At 41.8% G+C, this 18,681-nt stretch overlaps 1 protein-coding gene across 1 annotated transcript in view; it reads left to right on the top strand.

Annotated features, from left to right (window-relative positions):
- The window catches only part of CNTNAP2 (contactin associated protein 2), a 1,193,181-nt gene that overhangs the window by 784,687 nt on the left and 389,813 nt on the right, over nt 1-18,681 (top strand). The window lies entirely within an intron of this gene.

Here is an 18,681-nt window from a genome sequence, read left to right as displayed (position 1 = left end):
TGAAATTGAAGCCAGGATTTATACAGATAGAAATTTATATTACTTTACTATTTACTTTAACTACAGCTGTGTAGAATTTTACAAAGATAATTGCAGAATTATTTCATTTTTAACCAAAAAACCCCAAACCAATGAGAAAATTTTGACAATTCACAGTTGTCTGAAATTCAACAAAAACCTATTCCATTTTTAAACATTGTATTAATGTAAGAGGGAGTGTATTTTATATAATAACTATTAATACATATATATACATTGAATGGCAAAGTTCTCCATGGTCTGGCTACTGAACTGGTAAAACTGAAAGAGTTAAATGGCAAATGAATGTTTATTAAAGAGAGATATTTAAAGTACCAATGCTTGAGGGAGAAATTTCATGGGCAGCCCTTTTTCCACCAAGTGTGAATGTGCATAGTGATGGTGTGGTTGCATCTAATCTTGGGAAAGAAAACATGGAATTTACAGTGATGTAGTATTTCAGTGAAACAAAGAAAAAGATTTCATATATTTCTCTGAAAGTATAGTATTTTTAGAGCTTTGGCTAACCTATTACAGCCACTTGGAAAATATGATTCCTACATACGTGGTAGGCTGTTAAGATGTTTAACTGCAGAAATGCAGGGATGGAAGCTCACTTAAGTAGGTATATTTTATCTAGTGAGCCTCTGAAAGTAAGTGTAATCTGTTAGAGGAAAATGGATCATGCTGGATCCAACAGCCCGCCAGTGGTGAGACTGCTGCAGCTGCATTTCCCCAGGTCCAACCAGTAGTGAGGCCGTAAATGTATTCCTGGTAGGCATGCACCCACAGATCCCATATATATCACATACACATATATACACGGCTGCCTGTATAGATCACAGACAGAACACGCACATGAACACAGCACCAACAGCCTCATCCTGCTCCCCTCTCTGGCTGAGCAGGATGCATATCCACTAGTGAGAATAGTGAACATCCATATCCACACACGGTGGATCCTTCCAGTGGCCCAGCTCAGGAACTTAGTCAGCCCAGTGGCTGGGCCTGGATCCCAGACTCCGCAGTTGCTGATGCCCGGACAGTGAATGGCCCAGCAGGGTATTATTTGAGCTCCCCCTCTTGCCATTGTCTGTCTGTGCTCCTTTGTGGGTGTGCAGATAAGCTTTTAAGACATAACCTTACATAGTTTAGCTTTCTTCTTGAGTCCCAAAGAGAAGTAGCAAGGACAAATCGATGGCATCACTTTTCTGAAATCACATTTATTACAAAGGAGAGAAATAATAATCCAAGGAGCTGTGAACATTTCTCTTAATAGGATTTTCACCTGCCTTTTATGGATAAAACAGTGCAATAAGGCAAGTAAAAGGCACTGCTGGACTGCAAAGGGGGATTTGGAGTATATTGTCCCATCTTTAGCTATGGAATGGATAAAGTGTATGAGATTACAGCTGTCCAGGTCATTTGGAGACACATTGTTCAAGAACCTTTACTTTTGTAATTCAAGCAAAGTTTCTAACTTAGATGGCTAAGCTTTTGTTTTGTTTCATTTTTGTGTCTGAAGAACATAATTTTAGTTTTTACCATGTATGTTGTTATACTTTTAGAAGTCTTCTTTCTTACAAAACGAGGGTGAGCAGAAAGTTATCCACTTGATAGATATCCTGTCAGAATATGTGAAGTCTTATGCCTTTCTAGAGTATAGAATTTAATGGCACAAAAATGAGTGAAAACCAAAAATTATAGCGTCAGCCTATAGACTGTGACAACCTTAACTCTGCCTTTATTGAGCAGGCAATAGCTATCAGTATTTGTTCCAGCCATGTTTACAGTATTAAGTATAGCTGCAAATAATGAGGGGATTTGTTGAAGCTTGCCAAAGGTTGTAGTTATACTGTCCTGAGGTCTGGGGCCTCAGCTCTGCTACGATGATACTGACCTTATCTATCCTTTCCTACTTGTGCAGTGTACCTGTGTACTCAGACATGCTTGCTGTGCTGCCTTTTCCTTTTGAGTTCTGATGTTTGTGGCAATAGCAGTACAAAAAGGATGCTGGGGGAGGAGAGAAGTTGGAATGATAACTGGTGTGTGGTATAAAATTAGCTGAAAGCAATTATAAACAGTATTGCGGGTTGTATGAAAGGCTGTAAAATTTAGCAGGTATCATGATTCTATGGAGCAGGAAAGTGTTTAAGTGCAGATGGCACTTGTTCAGTACCATTTTACTTAAATATAAGATTATTTCACAAAATGAATGGTATTATACTCTACAGTAAAATATATATTTATTTTCTCAATGTATGTTTGTGCAGTGGGTATAACAGGGCATTTCTCAAAAAAGTTGGAGTCAATACTACGTTCGTGGGGATTGTAATGCCATAGCTGTTGATTTTAATGAGTTTGAGTTTTGCTGAACTTAAAGGAACAAGATAATTCTGTGTTACTGAAGGGGTTTTTTCAGTGAATTGATTTTGCTTTAGTCAGGGAATTCAACACTTTCCTGAGCTTTTGACTTGAAACAAGGCAAGGCTTTGCAGCCTTGACTGAATTTCAGATCACGGTTTTAGGTTCCTTTGAAGTTGAAATTCAAAGACAAACTCAAGGGATAAACTCCTTGAAGTGAAACAGAGAAAAATGTTTGTATGAAATCCTTGTGAATCAAAATGGCTTTGTTTCACACAGGTCTGGTCATAATATAGTTATAGTATGATAGTGAAAGCAACAGTTAGTCTAGAGAGATGGAGAAACTTGTATTCTGGGGCTGAGACATAATAGAAACTGTAAACCAAAAATAAACAGCTACACAAGGAAAAATTTCAAATAAATACATCTGAAATAACAACTTTAATTCTTATTATCTCTCTAATTGTGTAAATCAATTACTCACATATGCCATTTTAAGATCATTAAATAATTTGCGTTTCAGAATAGGACATTGTTACAGGAAGGCTCTTCATCATTCAAAGACAAACCAAAATCTCCAAGCTCTGTGGCCACTATCTTGTTATTTGTCAGAGGCTTAAGCTGCCATTCACAGAAGAAGATGTCTCTACTCCACAATAATTTCTTTCATCCAGCTACAACTGGGTCCTTGGAGCTCAATGGTGAATTAAACTAAAATACTGGAAAGTTGTATCTCTCATTGCATGGTAAATACCCTAGAAATCTCCCAGATTTCTTTTGGCGAACAGATACTCAGTGCCCAAGGGAATGCTGTGGCCTGGCAAATACCAGACTAGAGCATTGATTTTATCATTAGACAAGACTAAAAGATAAATTAATGTATTTATTTAAAAATAATGATTTACAGTGATGAAACAGTTATAAAATTATTTAAAAAATAATTATTAGGGTTATAATTAACAGTAAGTATCATCCTTACTAGCTTTATTGTATCAGCTATATTTTAATCCCCAACTAATTAACCTTTATGGCCTACCAAAGGCTGACCTGCTGTGCAGAGTTCTTAGAGTGACATTTTTCCAGAGCCTATTGGTAAATGGTTCCTGGAGCCTTTGAGAACAGGAGCTCATTTTCCTTACTACTTATCATCTCCATCATGATCTTCAGGTAACACCGCTCTGCTGTGCTTTGTGCGAATTATACATCTAGTTTTAGGCTCTAATGTGCTTCCTGCTGTTTACAGCTTCTTTAAAACAGAGTGATATAAATTTACAAATCATGTATCAGGATAAATAATGAACATTCAAGCTTCTTTGTCTCAGATTTTTAATATATAGCTCAATGCATGCTTTCTCTAGAATCTGCATGTAAGAAAAACACAATAAAGGATTTACTGACAGAGTTTACCGTGACTATGATGTATCTACCTACCATCTCCTGCACAAACTTTGTTAGTTTTAGGAAAAAGCCAGGACAACCTAGTTTGATCATATTTGCCTTCTCCTAATGATTTCCAGTAGCAAAAAAGTCCAATTTGCACTTAAAAGATTAATCTCAATTATATCCATTTTCACTCATATGAGACACAAGTTCTATTCTTCTTTAATTTCACTTTCAAACAAACACTGTCCTTACTTCTACAGGTGTACAGCCCCCATTCCTTCAAGGATACTGGACAGGGAAGGGTTTGCTTATAAATCTTCAGTTATTCCATAGGAGGGACTAACATCCAACTCACAATCTGTTGCCTGTTAGTTCTGTAAAAGCAATAGGAGAAACACAGCCTTACATACTCTTGTCAGTAGAAGAGGCATTAATTGCATTGGAATATACAGAGAATGCAACTCTGTTGGGAAAGAACATACAGAATTTTTACATTTTTAGATTGGCAATGTGCTGTAATTTTTTTCAAAATGAGTATTTGAAAGAATGTAGTGATTCCTAGTTTCAATATAACAGACCTTGACTTCTGAATTCTCTGGCTTTGTCTCCTCATAGCTTGTTGTGAATAAATGTTACCCTATATTTTGGAACGTGATTCAGAGTTACTGAGGAATAAAGCATTAATCTTCTCTTGAAATGATAAATACATTAAGTGTCACTGGAAGTTGAATGGACATTGATATTTTTTTCCAGGAATAGTGACCTTCTCCCTAAAATGAAATATTGCTTTAATAATGAGTTTAACAGTATCTAGAAAAAAAGTTTGAGTAAGAAACGTTTGTGTTACATGCATTGTAGAAGCAACGATAATTGGGATGCTTGATTATTGCCAAAATCAGTAATTAGAGAGCCAAATTTAATCTGCTTAGACTGTGATCTTCAGGAAGACCTCCATCAATTAGTCTGTACTAACTGATTTTCCTGTATTTCCATTAATGAGGAATCACCTGAAACACTGTAATTTCTACATTTAGAGTCTAGATAAGAAAGCATGACATGGTGATGATATTTTCCTGTCAGCAATTTCAGAAATAGTTTCATAGCGAGAAAGCAAATACATAATTAGGCGCAAATATGCTCTGAACTTTACTTTAGGGAAAAAAGAAAAGAAATAGTCATCCCAAACAACCAACGTATGGGTTTCCACTCCACTGGAGACTGGGGGAGTTCTGAGAACAACATGGTTATTCTTTGTGATCTCAAACCGCTTTGTTAGAAAGTCAAAGGCCTTGCAGTTTCACAAGCATATTAATGCATTATTTGATCAGGAAAAAGAGTTGTCTTAACAAGTCATGAACTACGAGTATAGAAGCTTTTTCCTTTCTTAACAGTTTAATAGAGGGAAGAAGAAAGTGTGAGTAAAGAGTAGAAAACCACTTTTACAAAAAACGTGTCTGCTGCGATTAAAAATATGCAACGTGGCAGGCTATCTTACTTGTTCAATCTAATCTGAGTGAAATAAGCCAGATTGTCCACTAATAGTAAGGTGGTTTATGTTCTCATGAATCAGGTTGTACAACTATGGACACATAAATGCACTAACTATTCTCAAGAGAATGTACAGGCAGCCAGAGTGCCTCCAGGCAGCAGCAGAATGATCATCGTCACTAGATAGGCTGAATGTGGAGTGTCATTACTGACAAAACGCAGGAGAAACCCCTCCAAAGCTTCTACCATCTGACAAGATGAAAGTTATGTGTATCATGCGGGGTGCTACTGAAAGGCATTTAAAGGACAATGCAGCCATCAGGCACAGTCAACATGGGTTCACAAAGGGAAAATCCTGTCTAACTAATACCCTTCTATGATAAGGTCACCCACATAGTGGATAAAGGGAAGGTGGTGGGTGTAGTTTTTCTGGGTTTTAGTAAGGCTTTTGATACTGTCCCTCACACCATCCTTCTAGACAAGTTGTCCAGCTGTGAGATGAGCAGGTAGATGGTGCACTAGGTGAAGAATTGCCTGAACAGAACGGTGCCCTGGCAGCCAAGAGGGAAAACCACATCCTGGGGTGCATTAAACACAGCATGACCAGCCAGTCAAAAGAGGTGGTTATCCTGCTGTATTTAGCATTGGTGCAGCCTCACCTTGAGTATTGTGTGCGGTTCTGGGCCCCACCATTTAAAAAGGACGTTAAGGTATGTGAATGCATCCCAAGAAGGGCAACAGAGCTGGGGAAGGGACTGGAAGGCATGTCCTCTGAGGAGCGGCTGAGGACTCTGGGTTTGTCTAGTTTGGAGAGAAGGAAGCTGAGGAGCGACCTCCTTGCTCTCTCCAGCTTCCTGAGGAGAGGAAGTGGAGACGGAGGTGCTGATCTCTTCTCCCTGGGATCCAGTGGCAGGCCATGTGGGAACGCTTCAAAGCTGCGTCCGTCAGGGGAGGTTTGGACTTGACAAGAGGAAACATTTCCTTACTGAGAGGGTGGTCAAACCCTGGAACAGGTTTCCTAGAGGGGTGGTTGATGCCCCATGCCTCTCAGTGTTTAAGAAGCATTTGGACAATGCCCTTAATACCATGCTTTAAGTTCTGGTCAGCCCTGAAGGGGTCAGGCAGTTGGACTAGATGGTCATTGTAGATCCCTTCCAACTCAACTATCCTATCCTATTCTATCCTATCCTGTTCTTCCTCGTACCTCTTTCTTTCCCCAGCAGTATATGCTGAGGAAGTCTCTGATGACATATGTTCCCAGCCCTGTGCTAGGAGAAGGCATTGAATGGGCAGTCATGTCCCACCCTACGCATCAGCTCCGTCACGTTGTGGGAAGGAGGCATGTACCTTCTGATGGGGGTGAGAGCTGTGGATTGTCTCAAGATCATTTGACCACCTGAACAAATTTGCAAAAAGCAAGTGGGAACTGCGGTTCTTGAAAGTCTTCTATGTTCACCCAGTTTAGCTGGGTTTCCACAGGATGGCAAAACCCCACATCTCTGACACTAGCGAAGCTCAAAGATCAAACCCTCCTCAGTCTGAAGCAGGACGTGCTCCTGAACTAAATGGTTGCAAATCTTTTTGAGGTGAGCAATACTTGTTCATTTCCTGTGGATATTTTGTTTCTCCTTGTACTCATTTTTTGAAATGCATGAGCTGCTTCCCTTGATAAAATGTGTTAAAACAAAAGAGCCAGAGAACAACAGGACTTCGTCAGAGCCAAGGTCCATCTGGCCCAATGCTCTGTCTCCAAAGTGGCCAACCATCAATGTCTAAAGGAGAGAAGATGAGCAGCACAGGTCTACTTCTGCCGGGGTCCTGGAGGTGCTCATAGGCCTCCATGGCTGGGAGCGGCCTCCCCTGGGACGCCCACCCACACTGTCTCCTGCCAAGGGCCCAGGGGACGTGGTGTCTCAGCTCAGCCTGGAGCCCTCGTTCCCTGCCTGGGCAATGTTGTAGGTGTGCCCGTCTCTGCCCCGGTCTCCTGCATGGACCTGTATGGGACCTGCCCTGTAGAGAGCTGCTCTCCTGGATGGACCCCTTAAACCTAGGTCATGGCTTGTCATGCAGAACTAGATGCATAACATAGCATAACTGTTCTGTTCTATTCCCTGTGCTCACCATGAGTCAAATAACCATGAGACTGTTATTTGCCTGAAATGCCAGGGGTTTTTCAGCTCCACAAACACTTTAAAGGACAGGAATCACAAAGGTTACAAGTGGAAACAGGATTTTATTTGACTTTTCTGAATCTGTTTCAGAGCTGATGCTCACAAGCATTAACATAATGTGCATGTGTAGCCAGGAGCAGGCTGATGCATTCTTCAGTTTAGCTTGAAAAAAAGATCCCTTGCAGTCTGGCAAAGGCACATCACAGAGCTGCAAAAAGCAGCAGCAGGAATACAGGCCAAGCAGTGCCTGTTTCCTGAAGAAAGAGAACTTGAAGAATGAACTTCATTACTGACCACGCAGAAATGTAGAAGAAGAAGAAGAAGAAGAAGAAGAAGAAGAAGAAGAAGAAGAAGAAGAAGAAGAAGAAGAAGAAGAGGTGTGTGGTACCGTGGGGCATTTTCCAAAGCAGGACACATCTGGAGGACAAGCAGCCTTTTTGCCTTCCAAAACTTGCTGCGCTGTGCTTCTTGGCCAGTGATGCATGACAAGCACTCTCGTGCCTGCCCCACGCTTGTACTGCAGGCAGGGAGAGCTGGAAAGTGGCAGCTCCGGATGGGGCAGCAAGCCTGCAGCCCTTCCAAGCACGGGCTGTTTTGCACAAGCAAGAACCCCTGGGGAAAGGGAGCCCAGGGAAGAGCAGAGCTCGCTCCCACTACAAGCTTGCAGTGGGCAAGAGAGCCCGAGGGAGCCAGGGCACAAGTGGCACCTTGGAGGTGCCAGAGCAGCAGGCAAGAACCTCGCCGAAAGGGCCCAGAGGAGCCCTGACAAGGGGCTGTGCTCAATGCTACAGAGGACAAGAAGCAACCCCCGGGGACCACCCTGGGGGCCCACCCGGCAGTCTAGAAAGCTTCCTCCCCCCGGATGCGGGGCACGAGGGCCACCTTTGTGGAGCAGGAGCAGCAGGCCCCTAGCCAAAACGGCCCAAAGAAGCCCTGGCAGGGGCCGTGGTGCTCAGTGCTGCAGAGGAAGGCAAAAAACCCCCAGGGACACTTGCTAGCCCAGCGTGGGGGAAAAAAAGCCTTCCTCCCCCAGCTGCAGGGCATGAGAGGCCATCTTCGTGGTGCATGAGCAGCAGGCAGTAACCTAGCCAAAAAGGACCAGAGGAGCCCCGCCCTGACAAGTGGTCATGCTCAATGCTGCAGAGGAAGGCAAAAAACCCCCGGGGACCAGTGCCAGTCTGCCCCGGGGGAAAATTCCTTCCTGACCCCAGAGCTGGCGATCGGCTATTCCCTGAGCATGTGAGCACGACCTGCCTCCTCGTCCCACAGGCTGGTCACGCCTCCCAGGAGATGCCCAAGCCCTATTCTCCCTCAACCTGGAGCCATCTCCGGGGCTTCCCAGAGTGGCCAAATGCCCCCAGCCCGATCGACCTTGGGGGCAAGAATCCTTCCCACGCCTGGCAGGAGACCAGTGCGTGCTCCAAAGCACTGGGACCCCTGGCAACATCTCTGCATCCCATTTCTTACGGCTGCTGCCACTGGCTCCGCAGGGGATGAGGACGGCGAGCTCTGCAGTGCTCCTCAAGAAGACGCTCCCTTGCTCTTGCCACCACTTTCCAGCTGAAGAGGCCCGATAGCCTCGGGCACCTCCTGCTCTTGCTGGTTCTTCTCATCTCCAGCAGCCTCGTCCAGCCGACTCTGGTCTTCCTCCCTCAGCCCCCTCCAAATAATTCCACTGGCTCCTCAAGGACTTCCTCTCACATGTCTTCGGGCTGTCCCCAGGCCATCTCTGGCAGCAGGACACAGGAGGATGCTCCCTTTTATCCTGCCGTGGGGCACTGTGACTGCTGCGTTGCCGGGTGGCGTCACTGTGACATAGGGATGATGGGGCCCCCCATGTGCAGCCCCGCCCATGCGCAGCCCCGCCCACCACCCCTCCACCCGCATCCTTCGGAGGAAGGCCTTTGGGGTGCTGGCCCCGAGGCAGTCCCTGTGCCCAGGAGGCCCAGGTGCTGTCCCTGCCCTTGGTGGCCATGCACTGGGCACAGCTGCTGGGCGTCCCTGTAAATTCATCTGTACATTCAGACTATGTAAATAAGGGCATTTATACCGTATACATTCATTTGGATGTGGGGATGCCAGAGGTGGAAGAAAGGCTTTTGGTTCCCTCTGCATGAACTTTGCAGAGACACAGAGAGCATGCAGGATTTCCTCACCATTCCTTACCAATGCACCAAGGCAGATTGGCTACTACCCTGCTTATGGGTAGTAGCCAATGACGTCGTCCTCTTGGAAAGAAGTCCCAAATTGTTTTGTGCTCTTGACCATCTTTTTCCTGGCACTTCAGTAGCTCTTCTCCTCCTTTGGCCTTCACCCTTGATATCTTTCTTGACAGAGGTGGCAGCCCTCTCAGCCTTTGTCTTGCTCCTGCTTGTCGTCTTCTTCTGTAATCCTTCCATGCCCCTAATCAACTGCTTAGTCTTTGTTTGCCTTCATCCCAGATGGAATTTGTCTTTCTTGAACTCGAGGAATGAGAAATGTGAGTTTTCACCAGGGCTTTGCGCAATGCTTGCCTTTCCTATGGAAATATCTTGCCTGACACACAAGAATGCGTTTGCCTGTGTCCCATTCATGGCTCACAGTCACCCTGTGATCTACTCATGCCTTCAGGAACGTTGGCCTACTCCAGTGTTTCCAAACTGGAGCAGAAACTCACGGCACTCCACCTGACGTCGTGTTACCTGCAGTTCTTCGCACACACGGTTTATTGATGTAGGGGCTACCTCTGCTGTCAGAGCTTCAGCCGGTATGGAGCGTGGGGGCCATGGAAACATACCACGAGATACAGCTTGTTCTGGTTCATGGATGCCATGAAATCCAGCATATGATGCGGACAATGAATGTACCTTTTGGAGAAGGCACAAAGCCTACATATCTTGAAGGACTGTTTTCTGCAATCCAAATTCAAAAGACCTGACCATGAACTTCACTGTTTCATACATTTGATGGCATCCAAGCATGAAGGGTGGAGCCCGAGAGATGTGTGAACGAGGCTTTCACCCATCGGTAGCCTGCTGGTGCCCAGCTCCACGCAGTCACGACCAGCAGATCCAGCCCTCCACCGGCCGGGTGAGCTATGGACGGACTGTGTGGGTGGGCTCTGAGCATGAAGCTGGTGGTGTCCATCTAGTCACTTTCAAAATGGGTGTCTGCCTCCTGGGAAAGAAAAGGAGTTTGGACTTGACAAGAGGAAACATTTCTTTATCAAGGGGGTGGTCAAAGCCTGGAACAGGCTTCCTAGAGGGGTGGTTGATGCCTCATGCTTGTCAGTGTTTAAGAGGCATTTTGACAATGCCCTTAATACCATGCTTTAACTTTGATCAGTCCTGAAGTGGTCAGGCAGTTGGACTAGATGGTCATTGTAAGTCCCTTCACACTCACCTATTCTATTCTATTCTATTCTATTCTATTCTATTCTATTCTATTCTATTCTATTCTATTGAGAAAAGAAAGGTAACAGTGAGTAATTCCCCTCCATAACTTTTGCAGCAGAATTTACCTTGCTGTACCTAGCAAAACCTCTGTTTAATGAATCTTAGCCATATTAAAGTATTTTTCCTCCATATATCATAGTTTTTGATGATGAACTCTCAGGTAAATGTGGAGAAGGCATAAGAATTTGATGGTCAGTACCACCAGTTGTAGACTAGAGTTGCCTCATCTGTGCTCAGAAAGAGACTGGGGTTTATGTCATTAAGGATTTGATGTTGATAGAAACTGGTTTTGTGTTTCACGTACAATATGCAACCTTCAACATCAAAACTGGAATAGAGTTTCCAGGACCTGTACGTAAAACTTAACTCTATGTTAATGTAGCTCTGCCTTAAGAAAGAAGAATGAAACAAAAAAGTATCCAAGAGGATAAAATTGGAGAGAACTATTTTTCCTAGTACATTTTTAAGATAATATTCCTATCCTGTTCCTTAAGAACTCTCCTTAAAGTTGGAATAGTAAATTTAATTTAGAAAAAAAAAAAAAAAAGAAAAAAAGGAAAAACAATAAGGTGCAACTTCCCAAAGAAAGGTACTGAAGTGAAATTTGAACGGTCTTTCAGGAAGGGTTGAAGTTTCTCATGAAAGGTAGGAGGGACATCCTAGCTTGCTGGGTAAGAAAAAGCTGAATGATCTGTTTGCATCCAAGAGCCCTAGAGAATGTTTGCTAGCTTATCAAGAAAAGAGTGAGTAAAAGAAAAGCGTTTATGCCGGTTGGGCTTTCGTCATGTTAGTTTTTATTCAGACTCTCAAATAAACCTTCAGTGATGAGTTTTCTTTCACATCCTTTGCTCTCAAGGAACCTACTAAAGTTTGGGTGCATATTACCCTGCATGTCTTCTTTATCAGACCCTTCATTTAGTCTTTTCCTGTGAGATGAAGGAACCAAACACACTTTATAAATTTTTTTTAGATACAGTGATGACAGAAATCGTAGTGTGCCATTTGATGTTTTGGCCCTCACTTTACAGATGTAATTCCCAGTAGCAAAGAACATACGTTATGTCAAGCACAGATATTTCTAAGATGTATATAAGGTTACACAAAATGTCCTTGCAAATGGTATTATAAATATTTTCTAAGTTAGGTTTTGAGGAATCCCCCATTTAAGAGTTTCTCCCCATAAATGGTAACAGAAAAAAAAAAATAATAATAATAGCCAAGTCTCTGTCACATGTCTAACAAGACACCCAAATTCTTCTTGTTTCCTTTAAAATTATACTGTGCATCAGTTGGACTACTGAGGTAGTCTTCGACTTGTCTGTTTCCTCAGCATATCTCCTACCAGCTGCTTTCTTCGGATTTTTAATAAACCTGTAGGTGAGTCACTGGTAAATGTCTCCTTTGATGTCTGGGAGTTAAAGAAGTAGTGTTCAAAGGCTTGACTGGATGGGTCAGGCAGACGGTAAGTTTTTGTACAGCGGAGGCTGAGGACCCTGAGAGCACTACTAGGCCGTAATTGCCCAATAGCACAACCGGGCCCACTCCCCACACCACATGCCTGTGGGCTTGGGGGGCACATTGCAGGTGGCACTGGGTCACACTGTCCTGCCCTCCGCTCTTCTGTGGGCAGGCTCGTGCCCAGCCCTGTCTCCTGTTGTCCTGTCTGGGCTTCCTGAATGGTCCCTGCACCTGGCCTGTTACCTCACCTTGCCTGATAGTCCACTGGGCTGTCAACCCTGCCCTGACTCAGCCTGGGGACAGCAGGATGGTGGGATGGCACGCTGTCAGTGAGGGCACAGCCTGTGCCCAGGTTGTTCGCAGCTCCCGACTTGGCCCCCTTGCAGAACAGCTCCCGCTGCTTCCTAAAAAGACATAATATATGTACAAATGTCCAAAGATGTCTCTCTTTTTTTTTTTTCTTTTTTCTTTTTTTTACTTTTAACTTGGCATTCTGCTTAGATTCCAGAGAAGTGGAGGGAGCAATGTATTACAGATACAGCTTAAAAATGCACAGAGATGCTAGCTTTAAAGCATTGCTTCCTCTGCACAGAGTGTTCCTGGATGCTGCAGTAACTTACGCTGTGCCAGACAAGTGTTATGCTCTTACAAGGCTTTGAAAATCAAATGGTGTTACTCCCACTGTCAGCCCAGGACATATCCACACTGGGTTTGTGTGCACATCTACATCACTTGCCACTTTTAATGCTTAATAAGAAAAAAAATATTGTTCTGGGATTCTCCTGCTACTTGCTCATTTTCTTTGCAGAAAACACACTTCACTCTTAAGCATCTCTCATCCTTGGATCCCCTGTGTGCACAACTTTTTCAGAGCAAATTAGATCTGTTGGTCTAGCTACTATATGAGACCACAGAATGGATGGCCAGGTATGGTCACAGAACACAAGATCTTGTGGCTAAGTCCTAGGAGGATCATATTGCCACTAGCAACGTGAGCAACACCTCAGCTGTTGCTGAAGGAGCTTCCATGTCAGTGCAATTTCTGACTTCTCCACTGCAATTGTCATCTTGGCAGTTTATTTAAAACCAACTATACTAACAGCGGTCTTTGCGTGTCAGAGTAGGCATGCCTCCCGTTTAGACTGAAACCCCTAACACATCTTGCATAGCTCACTAAACAGTCCATGGTGACGAATGGCTTTTGTCCTCTACCAGGGGAGACTCTATTTGCACCAGTAACTTGGATAAGAGATGAAAGACTGCAACTGACCACAAAACCTAGCGTTCAGCTCTAGTCTCGTTATTTGTTGAGAGCTCTCATTAACTTCTGTGGCAGTTTTATTGCAGCCAGGCTAATAACATTTAGTCCTGTCAGCACTGAGCCTTGTTAGCTTTATAAGGAAAAGCAGATCTTTATTAAAAACACCAATTAAAATCTATTTTGAATCAGTAAATTAAAACCTGTTGCTTCCCTCTTCTTTCTTTAGTTCGCTGCTCTTGTTACTTGGATGTTGGTAAGATAACGAGTGAACCTTATGAATTTTCATTTCTTGTGCAAACTCTGTAGGAAAAAGCCTCTGTCAGAGAGTGACATAGAGGGTTACAGATATGATACCTTAGAAAATGCTTTCTAACTAGATACGTCTATGTATCTGACTTGTGCCTCTCTGTTCATAACTGTTACTGTTCTTACTATTGATTGCTTTCAGCCTTTGCATGCTCAAAGAGTTCTTCAGAAGTTTTTAAAAATCACTCAGTATAAGGTTCTTTTTTCCAGTGAAATGGTATCACCTTTTTAAGCAAATTTCTAATGTTAAATTCAAGTTTTGATTTCTTGTGTAAAACATGTAGTAAAATATTTAGGAAAGATTTATCATTTCCATTGTAGCAGGCTATCAGACAAATTATGGGGACTTTTCATGTCATTAAATAATGGCAATGATTTAATATAACTAAAAGGGAAAATGCTCAGTATGACAGGGTTATGCACCCAGTACTAATAATGAAAGGAGACTTTTAATTTTTGAAATTTAGTTCTTAATTGTTAAAAGATGGGGGGGGGGGGGAGACAAAAGATATTAATTTTTTTGAATAGGTAATAAATTTGCTATACTTACAACTTTGATAATTTCAGCTAAGTTGATGGGCCATCATATCTGAGTGGGTTTAGTACTGTGTTCCCAGCCTGTTCAACCCTTAAGTCCAAAACAAATTCTTTTTTTAGCATTTAAATACTGCATTGTCCTTGTGTGTGTGAGGGTTTACCAAATCCTTTCTACATAATAATTCTGAGCTTAAGCATATAAGCATATTTCTTACATGATTTCCTCCATTGTGAAGCTATGGAAGAACCGTAAATATTTTTGTGCTCAGAAACTGTATTATGTAAGACATTCTTGTGAAAGAACATTCTGGTCAAAAGACAGGAGGAACACCGCTTGTTAATACACTTCAAGTGGATGATACAGGCTAGTCAGAAATGTCCTATATTTTGAGAATACTTGGCACAAAACTGTCTCCCCTTCAGTTGTCCTGTGGGGATTTGTGTGCAGGGCTGCGACAAACTATCACCTTGACATTTCTGAATGTTTGCCAGTGAAACGTGATGTTTTAGTCAGCAGCATCTTGCAAGAACAAATCTTGGATTCCAGAACTGGGCCTTCTGCAGAAAGCAGCATCTAGATAGATGCCACAGAAGGGGACCTGTGCACGTGCAAGCATATGATTTTAGTGAGATTGAGCATAGGTTCAGCAGCCCGTATGACTGAATGATTTACACAAGACTGCCAGATCTTGCACTGAATTCCCAGGAACAAATTGAGAATTTCCATAAGTAAATGGGGCAACATATGAACATACTGGGCTGAGTCTCTGTAGTGGAAAGCTGGCATTTTAAGGCATGCAAGAGGTCTTTGCAATGCCCATTAACCTTGTTTATGGAAGACAGATTGTTTGAATTATATGGAAGGAGGAATGAGAAATAATCCAGAGATTCACAGTAAATACTGGAAACCCAAGATGCTGAGTTTTGAAAACATGAAAGAGGAGCTTTCAGTAGGGAAAAATTTGAGTTGCTCCCATTCCCCCATCCTCATGTGTTTGAGGTGATTTGCCTCATCTGGGCTAATGGAGGACAGCTAGTGTGGGATGTGGTAATGGGGATGAGGAGCTCTATGAGGCGGTGAACTGTGAAGTTACTCTGAGAAAAGTAAGTTTGGAGAAATAATAAAGAGTGGTTTTGGCAGAGCTGCTAGATTTGAGGAGGCTGGAGCTGGGGAAAATATTTATGAACCTAACACTAGGAGCAGGGGGGAGTGATGAGAAAAGGGTGATCAGCTCTTTTAGCACTGTTATTACCAGAGTAAGTGGTGCACTAGATGCTGTAAGAAAAGGGGGTACAGTTCCTCACCCTTCTGTCTCATCCTCCTGTGAGATGATGTTTGGGTGTCCCTGATGAAGGCTGTGGGCTTTTGAATTTCTCCGTGAGGACCCCTGCTTTAAGACTGTGTATTTGTGACCTGAGTTAAGTAAAATAGATTCCAGGAGGTGAATAATACTGTGTTCAAGCTCGGCAGTGTGTATGTGTGTCTGAACAATGCTGATCTTGAAGTAATAGGGGAAAAAAGTGAGCTACAATTTCTGAAATCTCTAGAAAGAGGCTTTTGTCTCTTCTGCTCTTAGTATCCTCTGAGAAAGCACTTTTAACAACTGATTGTTCTCAGCCAGTAATGTCGGTATCAATTTATTCTCTTCTTCCTTTCCTACACTGTGTATCTGAACTAATCAAATGTTCAAATTTGATACATGCTCTGCAGAACCTCATTTCTGGGATGTTTGTCTCTTTCCTGTTGAGAATAGAGATTCTCAAAGCCCATTTTATAAAGAAACTACTTTTGTTTACAGAAGTTTATTAAAATGATCATATAATCAATATGCTAGATTCCTAAAGAGGCTAATTTCTTTTCCAATAATGCTTTTCAAAGGAAATGTCATCATAATTTATAATAGTCTTTGTGGATTCATTTTCTATTATTTATTACATGTTCTCAAAGGATTTAACATAATGCATTTCTTTTCTAAGGTTGCAGACTATTATTAAATTACCTCTTTTTTATTAAAATGTAATTTTAAAGTTAGGGTGAAGTTGTTTGGTTTAGTCTGAGATCTTTGTGTAGTTTTTCATGTGAAACATATCAGCCCCAAATTGGTGCATTTGTGAGCTGTTCCTGCAAAACTGGGAAAAGGTTTGTACTCTGTTAATATTTTTTTGAGTCTGAGCATAGTGCAGTTTTTTGGTTTTGTACTCCAATATTTTTTTTAAAATCAGCTTGTTCTTAGTTTCAGTGCCATAAGCTCTACTTCTGCTGCTACACATTTATTGTCTGATGAGCTGAGAACTGCTCTGCACCAGGTGTTTATGAAATGCAGAATGTGTAATAAATTGGAAGCAACTTGCATTTTTATTGTAAGTAAATGGATGGAATCTGTGTTCAGGACAGAAAGGGCTGCAGTTCCAAAATGAGCAATAGGATCGGTACTATTTGGTGAAGGTTAAGTGGAGAAAATGAGCATTAGGATGCAAAGCAGAACATGAATAGTCAATCAGCAGTAATTATGTTGAAATTAAAAAAACAGCTGGAAATTACTCTTATCAGATGAGGTGAGAGAGAGAGTGTAAAGGCTGAAACTGGACTTCAGGTTTTAGCTGTTTGTACAGTTGGGCTGTTTATATGTATCTCTAAATTAGAATCAAGTGTTGTGAGTTTGTAACCTAAATTTCTGCTAGCTAGGGGAAATATATTTGGGGTCCAGTGCAATAACAGCATGAAGTCAGGGTCTAATTCAGAGCATTTTCAGTCCCTTAATTCAATGACCTAGTTAACATGTTTAAAACTAACCAAGCAACATGCCTGAATAGCAGCCTGCGTTTGGGAAAGCTTAGGTATTAGATGAGTTAAGTTTTTTGCAGGCAACTGTAACCTGTGCTCTATTGTTACTCAGAGTGCACAACCAAATATTGTTTCCAGGGGACAGTTAAAAGAGAGCATGTAATTAAGAATAGGTAACTTCAAAACAACGCATGTATGCTGTAAAATCAAAGTCAGAATTAATCATAGCCTGAAAAGGACTCTGCATGTAAAGACTTCAAAATTAATTAGTTTTTTCTTAAACTTTTCCATTAAGACAATCTAGCATATTGCTTACTTCACTGTTAAAACACTTTAATTGCAAAAAAGCATTAAGGTGCTGATATTAAAATCCCATTGACAGCCATTAGAAAGAAAAAACACGTTTTGAAGTCACTCTAATTCTGGCTTTCTCCGACATGTGAGAGAATGAAGTTAATGCAAAGATCAACTGAAAAGATGCACAGCAGTCAAAGGAATGAGAACTTCTTCAGATATATATGCAGATGTTTTTATCTCTCCACATGTAATTTTTTTTAAAAAATATTTTTTTAGAATTCAAAATACAGGAACATACTGTTTTTTAATTATGTTTGCCATTAAAAGGGCAGTATGTACCAACAGATAACCAGACATTATCTAGGGGTTTGTAGCATTCCTATGTACATTACCTAGTGTAGAAAGATGTGATAAATTCTACATTTGGAATGAATTTTCCCGTATGTGGAAGGTGGTATGATCAATCTGATAGGACTGTGGATTGAGAATTAGCATACTTAGATTCAGTCCTTTGTGTTAGTATTTCCCAGTGATGTAATTTTGGGGCAAGTTATTTCTCTTTCTCACTTGTGTGGGTTTTTCTTGATTTGGTTTTTTTTTTCCTCATTTGTACAATGGGAATAATGATGCTCTTTGTAAGTGCTTTGAGACTTATGAAAAACATTACAAGCAGAAGAGCTATTTGAAAAAGTGAGAAGAAAGCTTGCAAAAAAAAAAAAATCTCTTTTCATTCCAAAAGTTTAAAGAGAACAGTTGATCAGTGTAAAATCAGACCCTCATTTATAATCTACCACACTGGTAACATGCTAAATGTTGGTGAGCTAATGTTCTAATTCAAAAACTTATTTTGAAAAAGCAAGCTATTCAAGAAAATTATGAAACCGTTCCTTGGTTTCCTGTAACCTCCCAATTTTTCCTGGAAGAGAGGATGATCTTTCAAAAACTGCTAACCACCTTGTTACTGCCTCATAATAGTGTTGGGTTTTGTGATTTGGTTGTATGAATGTGTAAGATACTCATACTGCAGGTAGAAGTACAACGGGAAAAGCAGACTCCCGAAGACCTTTGTGCTTCTCCCTATGCATATGACTGGAGAAGATGGGCATAATAAGGATTTTGCCTGCCCTAGAAAATCTGCTGTTGAAAGCAGAGGCTTTCCAATCAACTCTATGTCATATC

Source organism: Ciconia boyciana, chromosome 2 (assembly GCF_034638445.1).
Source record: "Ciconia boyciana chromosome 2, ASM3463844v1, whole genome shotgun sequence".
NCBI classification, from domain to species: domain Eukaryota; kingdom Metazoa; phylum Chordata; class Aves; order Ciconiiformes; family Ciconiidae; genus Ciconia; species Ciconia boyciana.
The sequence above is the reverse complement of the archived record's forward strand: the minus strand, read 5'-3'. Positions and strand labels throughout refer to the sequence as shown.